Source organism: Cetorhinus maximus, chromosome 21 (genome assembly GCF_964194155.1).
Source record: "Cetorhinus maximus chromosome 21, sCetMax3.hap1.1, whole genome shotgun sequence".
In the NCBI taxonomy this organism is placed as follows: Eukaryota; Metazoa; Chordata; class Chondrichthyes; order Lamniformes; family Cetorhinidae; genus Cetorhinus; species Cetorhinus maximus.
Window position 1 is genome coordinate 31,152,531 of NC_135899.1, and position 16,407 is coordinate 31,168,937.

Sequence of the window (16,407 nt, forward strand, 5' to 3'; positions counted from 1 at the left end):
CGGTGAACACCCTCCGTGTGAATCCTGCACCACATCATCCCTCTCTCAACACAACTGTGAGAGCTCTCTCTCTCTCTCCTGCTTTTCACCATGCTGCCATGCACTAAGTATCTCTACTTTGGTTCACAGGGAGCTCTGTCCAGTGACTGACACCCTCAGCCAGCCAGTCCCTCAGCTCCATCCAGGTCCTCACCTCCAGCCAAGAGGACACCTCCTCCATTGAAGAGCTGGAAATAAGCAGCCTGGAAGACCCATCACAGCTCTTACCCACACCCTCCACCAGCGCAGAGACACACACCTCGGTGGGACCTAGATCTAGAGCAGGTTCAGGTTCACATTCTGGTGGTCACCACACAGACACGTGTCTGCAGCAGGAGGAGACAGGTTCAGCTGAGCTCCCCGGCACTCGGAGGACTGCTGGGGAAGAGGCATCTGTGAGGCCCGAGTCAGATGATGAGCCTGTGGATTTGGCCTTCTAACTCATGGCACACGAGGCGGAGGAGTGCATCTATCTGCTCTCTGATGAAGCGATGTCCACATGTGCACGTATGGAGGCCTCCATGGGGGGTTTGGCAAACCCTGGCCCATCAGGAGATGTGTGCTGACCTGCCATCCATCACGGGAGCCATGGGTGAGTTCCTGCAGTGGGAACGCGAGAGGGAAATGGGGCATCTCGATATCCCGCCAGGTGCTCCTTCCCCTCCAGGAACCAGGCCGGGGCCCTCAGACACCCGAAGGGAGGAGGAACAGCAGCTGGACACCCCTGGGACATCCATCCAGGAATCTCAGAGGCTGTCCTCTCCCTCTGAGTCTCCTTTGCCTTTGAGCTCTTTAACCTCGTCCTCTGTCAACGCACAGGGAGCAGCTGGTCCACAGGAGGACAGCCAGAGCAAGCCCAGGCCCTCAAGGCCTCGGCTCTCCAGAGGACCCACGCTGAAGGCATCAGAGGCAACAGGGCCGACCATTGCACAGGCTGTCTCCACCCCTGCTGCGGATGTCAGGGCAGCACCTAGAAGTCTAAGGCATTCAAAAGTTAAGCAATTCTGATCACAGCTGGTTGTACGGGTGAACACACTTTGTCACTTTACAATCTGAAAATATATTCATTTTCACTGAGTAATGTGTAATGGTGTCTTTCAGATTCATTGACAGGCTTTGCGAGTCCTCCCACTGCATCCCACGCCCACTGCCCCTCACCCACCCACCCCACTAACAGTTGAGCTGCACACAGCTGGACCGTGAGTGATTCTGGAGGGAGAAGTGTGTGTGTGGCAGGGCCTTTCAGAGCCTCGTACAAACTCTCTCTCACACACACAGATCCTTCATCCATCACACTCATCTTACTGTCCCGAGCATTTTCAATGCTGCTGCTGGGGTTCTCTCTCGGGTGTCCATCTGAGCCGACCTGTATCTCCGCCCACCCACTGACCACACTCCCATGCAGCACCTGATCTCACCCACCACCACTCTCGTTTCACTTTCGAATTAGCCAGCACGGTGCTGCTACAGTTTCCCTTTGCTCTCCTGTCCTTTCCCCTCCCATTTCCTTCCCCCCATCACTGTTAACCCTCCGGCATCACTTTCCACCTCCCCTCCGTGACCTACCAGCCACAACCCGTTTCCTTCCTCCCCCCGCACTCCATCCCCCCCTCCGAACTCCCCCTCAACGGTGACTTCCCACCTTCCGTGAGCTGCTTCACAGTGGAGCCATGTCCATGAGAATCCACCCAGCTCACCATGGACGTTCCTCCAGGATCCTGTTGCTGTCGGGCTCCAGCATCTTCTGTTCCTCGGGTGTCCGCGATGTGAGCAAGGCCCTGGCAGTGAGTGCCGACTTCTGCACGTCACACTTGTCAAGACGTGTTCTACAGTGATGATCTCGGACAGTCCGCGAGTGGGATTGAGTCTGGTGGGCTGGCCTTATAATGATACACGGATGTGTTACAATGAGGTTCCCAACGCCCAACGGTGGGAAACGTGACCAGCCATTGACGGGCAGAGCGGACGATCGCAAACTGGTTTCACAACATCGTAAAACTGATTTTTCCCTTCTCGCCATATTGTCCACTCGCTGCTGAACACGCCCGATGCCAGCGGCCAGAGAAAAATCCACCCTCAGTGTTTGTAAAGATCCCTTCTCTGCACCCGACACAGTGAGGGTGTGAAATTGTCCCCAAACTACCCAACAAGTCTTACCCAATCCAACAAAGACACACAAAGTGCTCTTTATCTGCCATGTCTGTTTCGAGTGAGATGGGTCATAATGTCCGGCAGTGTTCATTACCCGCGGGTGGAGTGGTCTTTCTGAAGGATTTGAATGATGATGAAGAGAGAGTCAGACAGCTGCTGGAAATCAGTAATACTTCACTGAGTGGTGACCAAGCAGATGTTGGAGTGAGGAAAGGTGAGTGTCAGCAGTTGGGTGTTTAAACCAGGTCTGAGCACACGAGCTTCTGTGATGTGACAAAGGAAAGTGAATCCTCATTGTAAATGTTTTCTCCTGACAGGTGCTGCCTTTGGACACAGCGGCTGGAGGTGTTGGTGAGTCAGTGAGAGCAGACCAGGGGGCTGAAAGGGAACCTGGAGAAGACACTGAGCCCCAGGTCACAGAGGGAAGTGAGACACTGACTGAGCTGGGCGGGGAAGGGGAGTCACATCCAGACGAACAGGAGGGTGAGCACCCTGGGTGGGAGGGCAGGTGAAGTGACACTGTCTCTCCTGCCCCCATGTTGCACCTTCAGCATTGCAGTGATACAAATAACCCCAATAAAGCCACTCCTGACAGCTCCAAGTACAGAAACAGAGCAGGACCACGAGACAGCAGCTGGACCTCGAATGGATGCAGCTTCTGGTCAGCAGCTCCCCAGTGAGGAGTTATCAGCTGCTGGGCATGTCTCTGGCACAAGAGGGGGCAGGACACGGGTACGGGGAAGCTGCCGGAGGCATTAGGGTGGCAGCTCTTGCAGAGTGGACGTCTTTATCTCACCCCTTCCCCCTTTGTGACAGTGACCCTCAGGCACAGAGAGGGGGGGTTTGTTGCTGTTACATTTTGAGGAAATGTTTGTGTTGTCTTATTTAATGAGAATTCTATTTGTAAATTATAAATTGTTGGTGTTCTATTTGAGTCTGTTGTTGTTGTATTTACCCATCATCCTGGAGTCATTCCAAATAATTCAAAATAACTTTTATTAACATGAAACATTTAAGATTACAACAATTTACGAGGTAGAAAAATAACTCATTGACATAAATGTTATTTAATGTTTTAGACCAATTTTCTGAGGTTTACATTGTTCAACACTGATTACCTCGAAGGTCTTGCAATGGGGATTTGCTGTTAAAATAAAATGTCACTTGTTTCACTCTCCATCTACACTGTTCTTTGGTCTGATTTCCTGGGGGAGGGAGAGGGATTTTCTCACTCTCAATGTCCAAATGTAGCAGCCCCCAGCTGCTCTCCAGCTGCCCCGACAGCTGCAGTCGGAGTTTCCTCAGCTTCTCCGTGAAGCCTGGCTCCAGTCACATCCATGTTGGGGTCCTCCGTTCCATCGATTTCTGGAACAATCTGGTCAGTGAGGTGAAAGGTCAGTCCTTCCTGCAGGGGAAAGTTGTGCAATGGGGAAGAGACCAACACAAACCCCGACACTTTAACAGGAGAGGGTTGGAGAGTGACCCCTCACCTGTCCAAGCTCCAGAAATGGGATTTTATCCCCTCAATTGTTCCACTTGACGTGTTTACGAGTCTTTTATATTGAGTCAGAAAACTCCTGATAAAAACCCTTGTACATTTAAGGACCTTTTAAAACGGAGATAAATTAGAATGAGAGAAATGTGCAGAAAATGTAAATGTATTTCATTCCCAACAATCTGTCCCTCAGTCACTTACTCTGAGCTGTTGTGTAGGTCACACTTGGTGAATCTGCAGAAGCAAAATAAATGTCAGTTAGAATGGGGAATAATCCATTATCAGAGAGTGAGATCACAACAAGTGTGAGGGAATGGAGATTGGGTAATAAATACTCATTCCCACACTCCCCTCCATCCTTACATTTTATTACGACTGCCCCCGGGTAAGGTTCCTCCAATTTGTTTTGATCCCAGAAGAAATTCCCCAAATTGTTATGCTCCCGGGTGAGTAGGAATGACCTGGTTCCCCTACTTTGTTCAACCGCTTAATTTGGTCACAACAAGGTTAATTTAAAAAGGATCCTTTCCCTCGAGGATGCCTTTTCCAAGTGTAAATGTATTTATGTTTTACAAGCAGCCAGTTTAAACTAGCTTTCCTGAGTTAAAGAAATAGTCAGTTTATTGGTTACTAAATCACAAGATAAAATAATCAAAATGTATTACAAATGCACACAGAATAGAAATGTGAAGAGTCAAAAGATAACACTTAAAAACGATAGACAAATCAGTCTTTGGCTTGTCCGTGAGGGGTAGATGCTGAAACGCTCCGGCAGTGAGATTGGATGATTCCGGTGGAGCTGACTCTGGCAGTTGAGCAGTTGGTCTGGAGACACTTGGTTCTGCAGGTTTGCTGAAATGAGTTGTCCTGTTTCCTTTTTGACTGTGGCTTTGCTGACTTGGCACCTACTTCCAGCAATCAGAGAGAAAGTCTTCTTTAGCTGCAAACACAGGGATGTCCAGTCGCTGTTCTTCAGCTGTGACCTTCACATCACACACACCAGAACAGTAATCGAGGGGTACCAGGTTATGAGTGGCCTAGAGGGAGTAGACAGGAAAGGCTTGTTTCCCCTAATGAGGGGTCAATTACCAGGGGAAATAGATTGAAGGTGATTGGTAGAAGGATTAGAGGGGACATGAGGAAAAACCTTTTCACCCAGAGGGTGGTGGGTGTCTGGAATTCACTGCCTAAGTTGGTGTTTGAGGTTGAAATGCTCAGTTTATTTAAAAGGTACCTGGACCTGCACCTGAATCTCTGTAACCTGCAGGGCTATGGACCAGGTGCTGGAACATGGGATTAAAGTGAGCGGCTAGTTTCATTTTTCTCTGTTTTGGCTGCTGCAGACACGATGGGCTGAATGGCCTTTTTCAACTCGGATCATGTCCACAGTCTGGGATATAACTCAACAGGAGATGGTTTCTGCTCAGATGGTGATCAGAATTTTTTTGGCATTGCATCTCTTCTTTTGAAGTGTCTCTGTCTGAAGGAGACTTTGACACTTTTTTAGGTGTAACATTCTGTTCCCTCTGGACTAGTTGGTCAAGTGTAATCCACGTGGGAATTTTCCATCCAGTGGTTACAGTCTCAGCCAGCTTTGGCTTGTATATGCTTTTTAAAAAATCAGAGATTATTTTCAAAAGTTCAAGATGTCTGTAAGTAATTCGGGACAATGATCCGCTGTCATGTCAACCTGTGTCCGGTGACAGTCTGGTCCTGAAGGGTTCAGCTCACGAAGGATGACATAGGATCAGGAGAAGTTAAAGTTTCCCCACTGCGTCTCCATGATATGACTCTGTTCACAGAAGGAAAGTGAGGTGCCATCAGCCAGACAGGAGTCAGACATTCACATAAGATACGTGAGGATCTATGGAGTGTCCCAACTGCATGTCATCATCCTCCTGGAATGGAGGGACTGTGGGTATCTGCTGTGTCTCCATGACTGGAGCCTTATCACAGAGGGTATGTGCGCTGCCATCAACCAGACTGGAGTCAAATGTTCACAGGTACAATATGAGGATCTAGGGTGTCATCATCTCCCTCCAGAAATCTAGCAGCTATGAGGCCTCCCTAGCGTGCCTGCCTCGTCTAGCCAGTGCGAGGGCCTCATCGCCGTCATCATCGCCTTCGAGGACCCCCTCACCCTCATCCCTGTCGACGTCCTCCTCAGTGGAGGAGACGTGGTTTCCTCCATCTCCTCCTCAGCCAGCTCCTCTCCCCGTTGCAGTGCCAGGTCGTGAAGGACACAGCAGACGATGACGATGTGTGACACCCTCTGTGGACTGTATTGCAGGGCTCCACCAGACCGGTCCAGGCACCGGAATCTCATTTTCAACATCCCGATGATCTGCTCCACCAGGTTGTGAGTTGCTGCATGAGCCTCATTTTACCTTCGCTCTGCTGCAGTCTGAGGCTGCCACACGGGTGTCATCAGCCACATCCTCTGTGGGTAGCCCTTGTCCCTGAGGAGCCAACTCTGCAGCTTCTCTGGACACTGGAAGAGGTCAGGGATCTGAGACCGACTGAGGATGTAGGAGTCACACACACTCCCTGGGAGCCGTGCACAGACCTGCAGGATGCACTTGTGGTGGTCACACACCAGCTGAACATTCAGCGAGTGGAAGCCCTTACGGTTCAGGTTGTTGCAAGTGGCAGATGTGACTGACCAGTTCCTTCGACATGTGCAGCCTTCAGCGACACTGGTTCTCAGTCATGTGCAGGAATGACAAGCGCTGTCTATAGACCCTGGGTCCAGCCTGGCGTGGAACAGCAATGGCTCGCTGTGGCTCTTCAGCAGTGTGTGTGGGAGCCCCAGCCACCCCTTCTTCCTGAGGCCCAGTCGGCCAACTGTTCCGCAGTTCACTAAAACACTCATTAGTTTGTAGTCTGTGCCCGAGGGGTGAAATGTTCAGGAGCACTTGGTGGCACTTTCATGCCTCTGTGTTGCTGAGGGGGCAGATAATCTAGAGACCCGAGTCCACACATGTCAATGTGGCTGTGCCTGAACTGTCTCAGCTGCGGAAAAATAGTCACTTTATACAGGTTCCGGCAGGCTGGGGTTAGAATGATACACAGACGTATTAAAATGAAGTTCCTGATTATACGGCAGTGGGAAACACAGCCCGCCATTGAGGGGCGGAGCAGACAATTGGAAACTGCTTTCACTACGTTGTGAAACAGATTTTTGACCTTCCTGCCATATTGTCCACTCACACCCACCACAGAAACATAAAAACTAGGAGCAGGAGTAGGTCACTCAGCCCTTCAAGCCTGCTCCGCCATTCAAAATGATCATGGGGTCCCTCTATCTCGATGCCATTGACCAGCTCTATCCCCAGACCCTTCACACCTTCAGAGTCCATGATGTCTGATGAGAATGGGATGGGAAAATTTCACACTCGTATTAACTCACCCAGTTCACGTTGCACTAAACCCCAACAACTGCCCATTCCAAGACCCACAAGCTGCTGAGTGAATGAATTAAACCTTTCTTGTGAAATCAGTAAAGAAGAATTCAGACAAGTCAACGACTGACAATTATTTATCGACAACAAACCACAATTATCAGCACTTGTAGTGAAACAGTGATACGAGATTATTCTCCATAAATATACTTTAATCATAAAATTGATAAATATACATTATATAACAGTATATGACATTACAGAAAGTGCAAATGGATCAGCTTCACATTGCAGATACTGGATGGAAATGCTTGAGAAAGGTTCACTTGAAGAATCAGGATCCCAGCCTGGTGGATCCAGGATCCACTGTTCAATCTGTTGAAGCCCATTCCCAGGAAAAATAGGTCTCCATCATCAAAGAACTCAGTGTAAACAATGAGCTGTGATTCTGTGTGTCTGCTGTGATATGGAAGGATGGACAATGATGTCCATGTTCACACTAGAACAGGGGAATCCAGTTATTCATCAATGAGGATCTGGGAATGTCCTGCAGTGGAACACAGTAAACCCACGAGGTAAGGAATGGACAGAAACAGGGCAATCGGTTCAGGGTCAGGAGGGGAGTGAAATTAGTCTGGCAGGTTTTAACAGTGTCTGGGAGGGTGAGACAGGGTCAGGAGGGCAGTGAAATTAGTCTGACAGGGTTTAACAGTGTCTCGGAGGGTGAGACAAGGGCAGGAGGGCAGTGAAATTAGTCTGACAGGATATAACAGTGGGAGGGTGAGACAAGGTCAGGAGGGCAGTGAAATTAGTCTGACAGGTTTTAACAGTGTCTGGGAGGGTGAGACAGGGTCATGAGGGCAGTGAAATTAGTCTGACAGGTTTTAACAGTGTCTGGGAGGGTGAGACAGGGTCAGGAGGGAAGTGAAATTCGTCTGAGAGGTTTTAACAGTGTCTGGGGTGGGAGTGAGACAGGGTCAGGAGGGCAGTGAAATTAGTCTGACAGGATTTAACAGTGTCTCGGAGGGTGAGACAAGGGCAGGAGGGCAGTGAAATTAGTCTGACAGGATTTAACAGTGTCTCGGAGGGTGAGACAAGGTCAGGAGGGTAGTGAAATTAGTCTGACAGGTTTTAACAGTGTCTGGGAGGGTGAGACAGGGTCATGAGGGCAGTGAAATTAGTCTGACAGGTTTTAACAGTGTCTGGGAGGGTGAGACAGGGTCAGGAGGGAAGTGAAATTCGTCTGAGAGGTTTTAACAGTGTCTGGGGGGGGGGGTGAGACAGGGTCAGGAGGGCAGTGAAATTAGTGTGACAGGTTTTAACAGTGTCTGGGAGGGTGAGACAGGGTCAGGAGAGCAGTGAAATTAGTCTGACAGGTTTTAACAGTGTCTGGGAGGGTGAGACAGGGTCAGGAGGGCAGTGAAATTAGTCTGACAGGTTTTAACAGTGTCTGGGAGGGTGAAACAGGGTCAGGAGGGCAGTGAAATTAGTCTGACAGGTTTTAACAGTGTCTGGGAGGGTGAGACAGGGTCAGGAGAGCAGTGAAATTAGTCTGACAGGTTTTAACAGTGTCTGGGAGAGTGAGACAGGGTCAGGTAGGCAGTGAAATTAGTCTGACAGGTTTTAACAGTGTCTGGGAGGGTGAGACAGAGTCAGGAGGGCAGTGAAATTAGTCTGACAGGTTTTAACAGTGTCTGGGAGGGTGAAACAGGGTCAGGAGGGCAGTGAAATTAGTCTGACAGGTTTAACAGTGTCTGGGAGGGTGAGACAGGGTCAGGAGGGGAGTGAAATTAGTCTGACAGGTTTTAACAGTGTCTGGGAGGGTGAGACAGGGTCAGGAGGGCAGTGAAATTAGTCTGACAGGTTTTAACAATGTCTGGAAGGGTGAGACAGGGTCAGGAGGGCAGTGAAATTAGTCTGACAGATTTTAACAGTGTCTCGGAGGGTGAGACAGGGTCAGGAGGTAGTGAAAATGTTACAACAATATCAATGGGGGAAAAATTGAAGATGTCACTTACTGAATCAGGAAGGTACTGAAACATTAACATCAGAAGCTGAGAAAATAAAAATAGAATGCGAGAAACGGAATAAAATATAAATATTGAGACTGTGAGAAATTCTATGTCACTCACTGAGCCCAGGATTCAATCACCTCCCAGCATTAACTAAACTAACTCACACATGGTAAATGAGCACAGAGGGAGTGGAGGGTGAGGGAGTGGAGGATTGAGGCAGTGGAGGGTGACAGAAAGGAGGGCGTGATGTGGAGGGTGAGACAGTGGAGGGTGCAGGAGTGGAGGATGATTGACTGGAGAAAGACAGTGAATCCTGCTGTGGAATTTGAGTAGAATGTTCCTATCTTCTCCGGTATTGACTTGACTAAGAGGTGATCTCATTGAAACAGGTAAAATTCTGAGAGGATTTGACTGGGAAGATATTGAGAATCTCTTTCCCCTGGCTGGAGAGTCTAGATCCAGGATTCCCAGTCTCAGGATAAGGGATCAGTCAGTTTGGGCTGAGATGGGGAAATGTCTTCACTCAGAGAGTTGTGAATCTTTGGAATTGTCTATCCAGAGGGTTGTGGGTGATCAGGTGATGAGTACATTCAGCACCGAGATCCATCGATTCTGCAGCACTGAGGGGATCAAGGGATCTGGGAATGAAGTGGGAACGTGGAATTGTAACTGAGTTGAAGCGAAGTCCCCTAGAATCATAGAAACTTTCAGCACAAAAGGAAACCATTCTGCCCATCTTCCCCTGCTGGCTCTTGAAATAATCATTATGCTTTGTCCCAGATTCCCACTTCTTGTCTTTATCCCTGTAAGTTCCTCATCCTCAAGCATCTTTTCAACCCCCTTTTAATATTATTTATGGGATCAGCTCCCACCACATTTTCAGGTGCAGCGTTCCAGATCCCGACAACTCCCAGAGTGAAAAACATTTCTCCTCTTCTCCTCTCTGGATCACTGAGCAATGATAGTAAATCTATAACCTCTCGTTATCGATCACTCACCAGACAGAATCATTTTTCTCCATCTACTCTATCAAAACCTTTCATCATCTGGAAACTCTCTATTCAATGACCTCTTAACCTTCTCTGTTCCAAGGGGACAGACTGTAGTTTTCCAAGGGAGGTTGGGAAGGTTTTAAACTAACTCGGCAGGGATATGGGAAGCAGGAGATGCCAAGGTGCACAGAATATTGGGAAAGATAGATTGCACTGGAGCAGGGAATAGTAAGTTAATAGTTGGGGTCAGAATAAAAGAAATTAATGGAGTCTAAATCAGGGTTACAGTGCATGTGTGTGAATGTACAGAGTGTGATAAATAAGATTGGTGAGTTTCAGCTGCAGGTTACCATGGGGAATTGCGATGTTGTGCCGATACCAGAGTCCTGGCACAAAGAACTGCACGACTGGGCATTAAACATCCCTCGATACAAGGTGTTCAGGAAAGATAGGAAAGGACGAAAAGGAGGAAGGGTGGTGCTATTGTTTAAGGGAAGTATTGTAGTGCTGGAGAATGAGGATGACCCAGAGGAGTCAAGGACAGAAGGTGTTAGGCTAGAGATAAGTAACAAAAAGGGTGCAGTTACATTGCTCTGTGTACGGTGTAGGACCACAAGCAATGGGAAGGATGTGTAGGAACAAATTTGCAAGGAAATTACAGAGAAGTCCAGAAATTATAATGTACTTGTAATGGGGAATTTTACTTATCCAAACATAGACTGAGATAGTCTTAGTGTGAAGGGCAGAGAGGGTCAAATTACTAGATTGTGTTCTGGAAAATTTCCTCCAGCAGTCTATGTCCAGTCCAACAAGAATGGAGGCACGAGCAAACTTGGTTCTTGGGAATACGTTAGGCCAAGTGGATCAAGTAGCAATAGGAAAGCATTCCGGGGACCATGGTGATTGTATCATAAGGTTTAGGCTGACGATGGAAAAATTGGAATAAATTGGAGTCAAAGGTTGGTTGGAAAAACAGCCAATAGTCAATGGACTACCTGCAAACAACAGATAGTTCAGGCACAGTCAAGATATATTCCCTCAAAAGGGAAAGGTAGAGCAAACAAACCCAGAGCTGCCTGGATGACAAAGGAGGTAGAAATTAAGATCGTGTGCTTGTGACAGGTGTCAGGCAGAAACTAACACTGAGAACCAGGCTGAATATAGAAGGCTCAAGGGAGAGGTGAAGAAGTAAAAAATAGAAGCAAAGAGTGAGTATGAAAAGAGACAGGCAGGTAATATAAAAGGGAATCTCAAAGTCTTATATAGGCTGATAAATAGTAAAAGGATGACTAAAAGGAGGTGGAGGGATGATGAGGACCAAAAAGGGGTTTTACACATGGAGGCAGAGAGAATATCTGAGATATTAAATTAATATTTTTATCTGTCTTTAAAAAGGAAGAAGGTGCCAAACAGGCCATGGTAAAAGAGAATGTAATTTGGACACCAGAGGGGTTTAAAATTGAAAAGTAGGCGGCATCAGAAGGGCTGTCTGCACTTATAGTTGATAAGGCACTGGGAATGGATGAGATGCACCCAAGGATATTGTGAGAAGTGAGAGTGGAAATTGCGGAGGCATTGGCCATAATTTTTCATCTTCCATAGACTCAGGGGTGGTGCCAGAGGACTGGAGAATGGCAAATCTTCAAAAAAGGGTGTAAGGACCAGTCAGTTTAACTTTGATGGTGGGGAAACTTCTAGAAGCAATAATTCAGGATAACGTTAATAGACATGTGGACAAATGCAGGTTAATTAAAGAAAGCTAACATGAATTTCTTAAGGGAAAATCATGTTTAACTAACTTGCTGGGGTTTTTTGAACCGGTAACAAAGAGGATTGATGAGGACAATGATGTTGATGTGGTGCACACGGAGTTCCAAAAGGCATTTGATACAGTTCCACATAACAAACGTGTGAGCAAAGTTATAGCTCATAGAATAAAAGGGAAGTAGCAACATGGATATGGAATGAACTGAGTGACAGGAAACAGAGAGTTGTGGTTATTGGATGTTTTGCCGGCTGGAGGAAGGTTTGTAGGGGAGTTTCCCAGGGGTCAGTGTTGGGGCCACTGCTTCTTCTGATCTACATTAATGACCAAGACCTTGGTGTACAAGACACAATTTCAATGTTTGTGAATGATACAAAACTCAGAGACATTGTGAACTGTGAGGAGGATAATGAAAAATTTCAACGGGATATAGACAAATTGGTGGAACGGACGGACAGGTGGATGATGAAGTTCAATGCAGAGAAATGAGAAGTGTTCAATTTTGGTTGACAGAACATGGAAAGACAGTATAAAAGAGGGGTACAACTCTCTAGGGGTTGCAGGAGCAGAGGGACCTGGGTGTACATGTGTATTGAAGGGGGCAGGGCAGGTTGAGAGCGTGGTTAATACAGCATACGGCAGCCTGGGCTTTATTAATAGGGACACAGAGTAAAAGCGCAGGAGATTAAGATGAATTTGTATATGACACTAGTAAGACCTCAGCTGGAGTGTTGTGCACAGTTCTGGGCACCAAATATTTAGGAAGAATGTAAAGGCATTGGAGAGAGGGTAGAAAAGATTCATGAAAGCGTTTCCAGGATGAGAAACATCAGTTATGAAGATAGATTGGAGAGGTTACGAATATTTCACTTGCAGAAAAGAAGGTTGAGAGGAGAATTAACTGAGGTCTTCAAAATCATGAGGGGTCTGGACAGAGTAGATATGGAGAAACTGTTCTTACTCGTGAAAGGATCCAGAAGGAGAGGGCACAGGTTTAAAGTGATCAGCGAAAGAAGCAAAAGTGAGATGAGGAAAAAACATTTCACGCAGGGGGTGGTTAGGGTTTGGAATGCACTGCCTGAGAGTGTGGTGGAGGCAGGTTTAATTGGAGCATTCAAAAGGAAATTAGACTGTTATCTGAAAGGGAAGAATGTGCAAGGGTGTGGGGGAAAACAGGAGAATGGCACAAAGTCATAATGCTCAAATGGCCTCTTGCACTGTAACAATTCAGTGATTCAATGTCTCCTGTTGATGTTGAGGATCAGCCATGATCTTATTGAATGGTGGATCATGCCTGAGGAGCCAAATGGCCCATTTCTGTTCCTATTTCTTATGTTCATCTCCCTGAGTCAGTGACTCCAGGTGTGGAGAGGGAGGGAGTGGAGAGGGAGGGAGTGGTGAGGGAGCATGTGATGAGGGAGTGGAGGGGAAGGGAGTGGCGAGGGAGGGAGTGGAGAGGGAGGGAATGGAGAGGGAGGGAGTGGCGAGGGAGTGGATAGGGAGGGAGTGGAGAGGGAGGGAGTGGCGAGGGAGTGGATAGGGAGGGAGTGGAGATGTCTCCATTCTGATCCCCAATTCTAGACTGACCCAGTCAACCTCGTGAATTTTGAAAAGTCTCTGATAATTATTTAAATGCTCTGTGCAATTAACGTTCATCAAGATTGTAAAATAATTCACAAACACAACAGAACAAGGGTCCATAGCTTCCCTGTTGCTGTAAGAGGAACAGAGTGAAATCTGGAAAAACAACTTCAAAGACCATTCACATCTTTCCGATTGTATCTCCGTGGGATCGAGAATCTCCATGCAGAGAATTCCCTGAAAATGTAATTGTACAACTTTCAATCCCTTTTATTTCATTCCCAACAATCTGTCCCTCAGTCACTTACTCTGAGCTGTTGTGTAGGTCACACTTGGTGGATCTGCAGAAGCAAAATAAATGTCAGTTAGAATGGGGAATAATCCATTCTCAGAGAGTGAGAACACAACAAGTGTGAGGGAATGGAGATTGGGTAAGAAATACTCATTCCCACACACCCCTCCATCCTTACACTTTATGGAGATCCTGTCGATCTCTTCCATTCCATCGATATTCAGTAGGTGAGGATGTGAGTGTGTGTAGTGGGTTTAATGATCAATATTAGACCTGGTCTGGGCTGATCACACAAAGGAAGGTCAGACAGGGAACAAGACGTGTTTATACGTGTGTATCTGTGTGTGGGAATTAAATCAGTTCCATTCAACACAGTGTCCTGTACTCCCAGTACTGGAGATTCCCCCACACTCACTCTGTTCCCTCAGTTCCACATTCCCCTCTCTCTCACTCTCCCCTCTCAGTGTCCTGTACACCCAGTACTGGAGATTCCCCCACACTCACTCTGTCCCCTCAGTTCCACATTCCCCTCTCTCTCACTCTCCCCTCTCAGTGTCCTGTACTCCCAGTACTGGAGATTCCCCCACACTCACTCTGTCCCCTCAGTTCCACATTCCCCTCTCTCTCACTCTCCCCTCTCAGTGTCCTGTACTCCCAGTACTGGAGATTCCCCACACTCACTCTGTCCCCTCAGTTCTACATTCCCTCTCTCTCACTCTCCCCTCTCAGTGTCTTGTACTCCCAGTACTGGAGATTCCCCCACACTCACTCTGTCCCCTCAGTTCCACATTCCCCTCTCTCTCACTCTCCCCTCTCAGTGTCTTGTACTCCCAGTACTGGAGATTCCCCCACACTCACTCTGTCCCCTCAGTTCCACATTCCCCTCTCTCTCACTCTCCCCTCTCAGTGTCCTGTACTCCCAGTACTGGAGATTCCCCCACACTCACTCTGTCCCCTCAGTTCCACATTCCCCTCTCTCTCACTCTCCCCTCTCAGTGTCCTGTACACCCAGTACTGGAGATTCCCCCACACTCACTCTGTCCCCTCAGTTCCACATTCCCCTCTCTCTCACTCTCCCCTCTCAGTGTCCTGTACTCCCAGTACTGGAGATTCCCCCACACTCACTCTGTCCCCTCAGTTCCACATTCCCCTCTCTCTCACTCTCCCCTCTCAGTGTCCTGTACACCCAGTACTGGAGATTCCCCCACACTCACTCTGTCCCCTCAGTTCCACATTCCCCTCTCTCTCACTCTCCCCTCTCAGTGTCCTGTACTCCCAGTACTGGAGATTCCCCCACACTCACTCTGTCCCCTCAGTTCCACATTCCCCTCTCTCTCACTCTCCCCTCTCAGTGTCCTGTACACCCAGTACTGGAGATTCCCCCACACTCACTCTGTCCTCTCAGTTCCACATTCCCCTCTCTCTCACTCTCCCCTCTCAGTGTCCTGTACTCCCAGTACTGGAGATCCCCCCACACTCACTCTGTCCTCTCAGTTCTACATTCCCTCTCTCTGATTCTTACCTCTCTGCTGCCTCATCCAGATGATTATTCAGATTATCAGAAGTAGAGCAGCCAGTGCAGCGACAAATCCAGTTATCGTTCCAACATGTGAGTGTCCTGCACTGTTTTCCGGGATTTCTGAAACACATTTGAATAATATCAGGATTGTCTCTCTGTTCCCGGATCCATTCCCAGTTCTGTGTTAATTGGGGACAATTTTAACCAAAGCCGCCCATTGGGAATTGATGGGATTGGTTGAAACGCTGGTTTTCCACTCGCCCGAGTTCACTCTCCAGTGAAGTCACTAAAGAGTCCCATTGATGGTGGTGGAAAAGCCGTGTTGTCCCAATCCCGTGGGTTCCCTTCCCGGACAGTTCAGTTCTAATTCTCCCCGATGTCTCAGTGTCCTGTCCTTGTTCAATCCCCAGGGTTACATTGTATGGCCCAGGAGGCAGCATCACTGATGCTTTTCACATCAAACTTCAAAGGGATGAGCAAGAAACTGACCGCAGGAAACTGGGCTGAGCTGATAATGAGGAAAACGACAGCTAAACAGAGCAAACGCTTCAGAAGAAGCACTTGGCACAATACAACAGCAGGACTTAGTCCTAAACTACTGCAGTGAACTCACCATGGTCAACACAGGAAATAAGTGAGAGAATCCAGCTCAAAGAAAACTCTCCACAAATGTCCAGAGATTGAGTTCCAGACACTTAGCAAGGATCAGCTGATCAAAGAGAGACAGGATAGATTTGTGAATGGGAGCTCATGTCTGACTCATCTCACTGAATTTTGGGAGGAGCTCACTAACATGGTGGATAAGGGAGTGTCTATGGATCTGGTCTAGATGGACTTCCAGAAGCTCATTGATCAGGTTCCACACAAGAGATTATTAACAATAATCAGAGTGTTTGGAATTGGAGATAATCTTTGACATGGGGTGAAGATTGGTTGGGAGGTTGGAGACAGAGAATGGGGATAAAGGGAATGTGCTCCCATTGGCAGGATGTGATAAGTTGTATTCCTCAGGGATCTGTACTGGGACCTCAGCTTTTCACCATCTATATTCATGACTTGGATGCAGGAACAGAGAGTTGTATATCCAAGTTTACAGATGACACTAAGTTAAGAGACACAGTGAAGGGACATTGACAGATTAAATTAGTGCAATTCAT

The 16,407-nt window shown here is 47.7% G+C and overlaps 1 protein-coding gene across 1 annotated transcript in view; it reads right to left on the bottom strand.

Moving 5' to 3' along the window:
• Positions 1–16,407, bottom strand: part of LOC144695828 (class I histocompatibility antigen, F10 alpha chain-like) — a 105,705-nt gene that overhangs the window by 72,720 nt on the left and 16,578 nt on the right. The window lies entirely within an intron of this gene.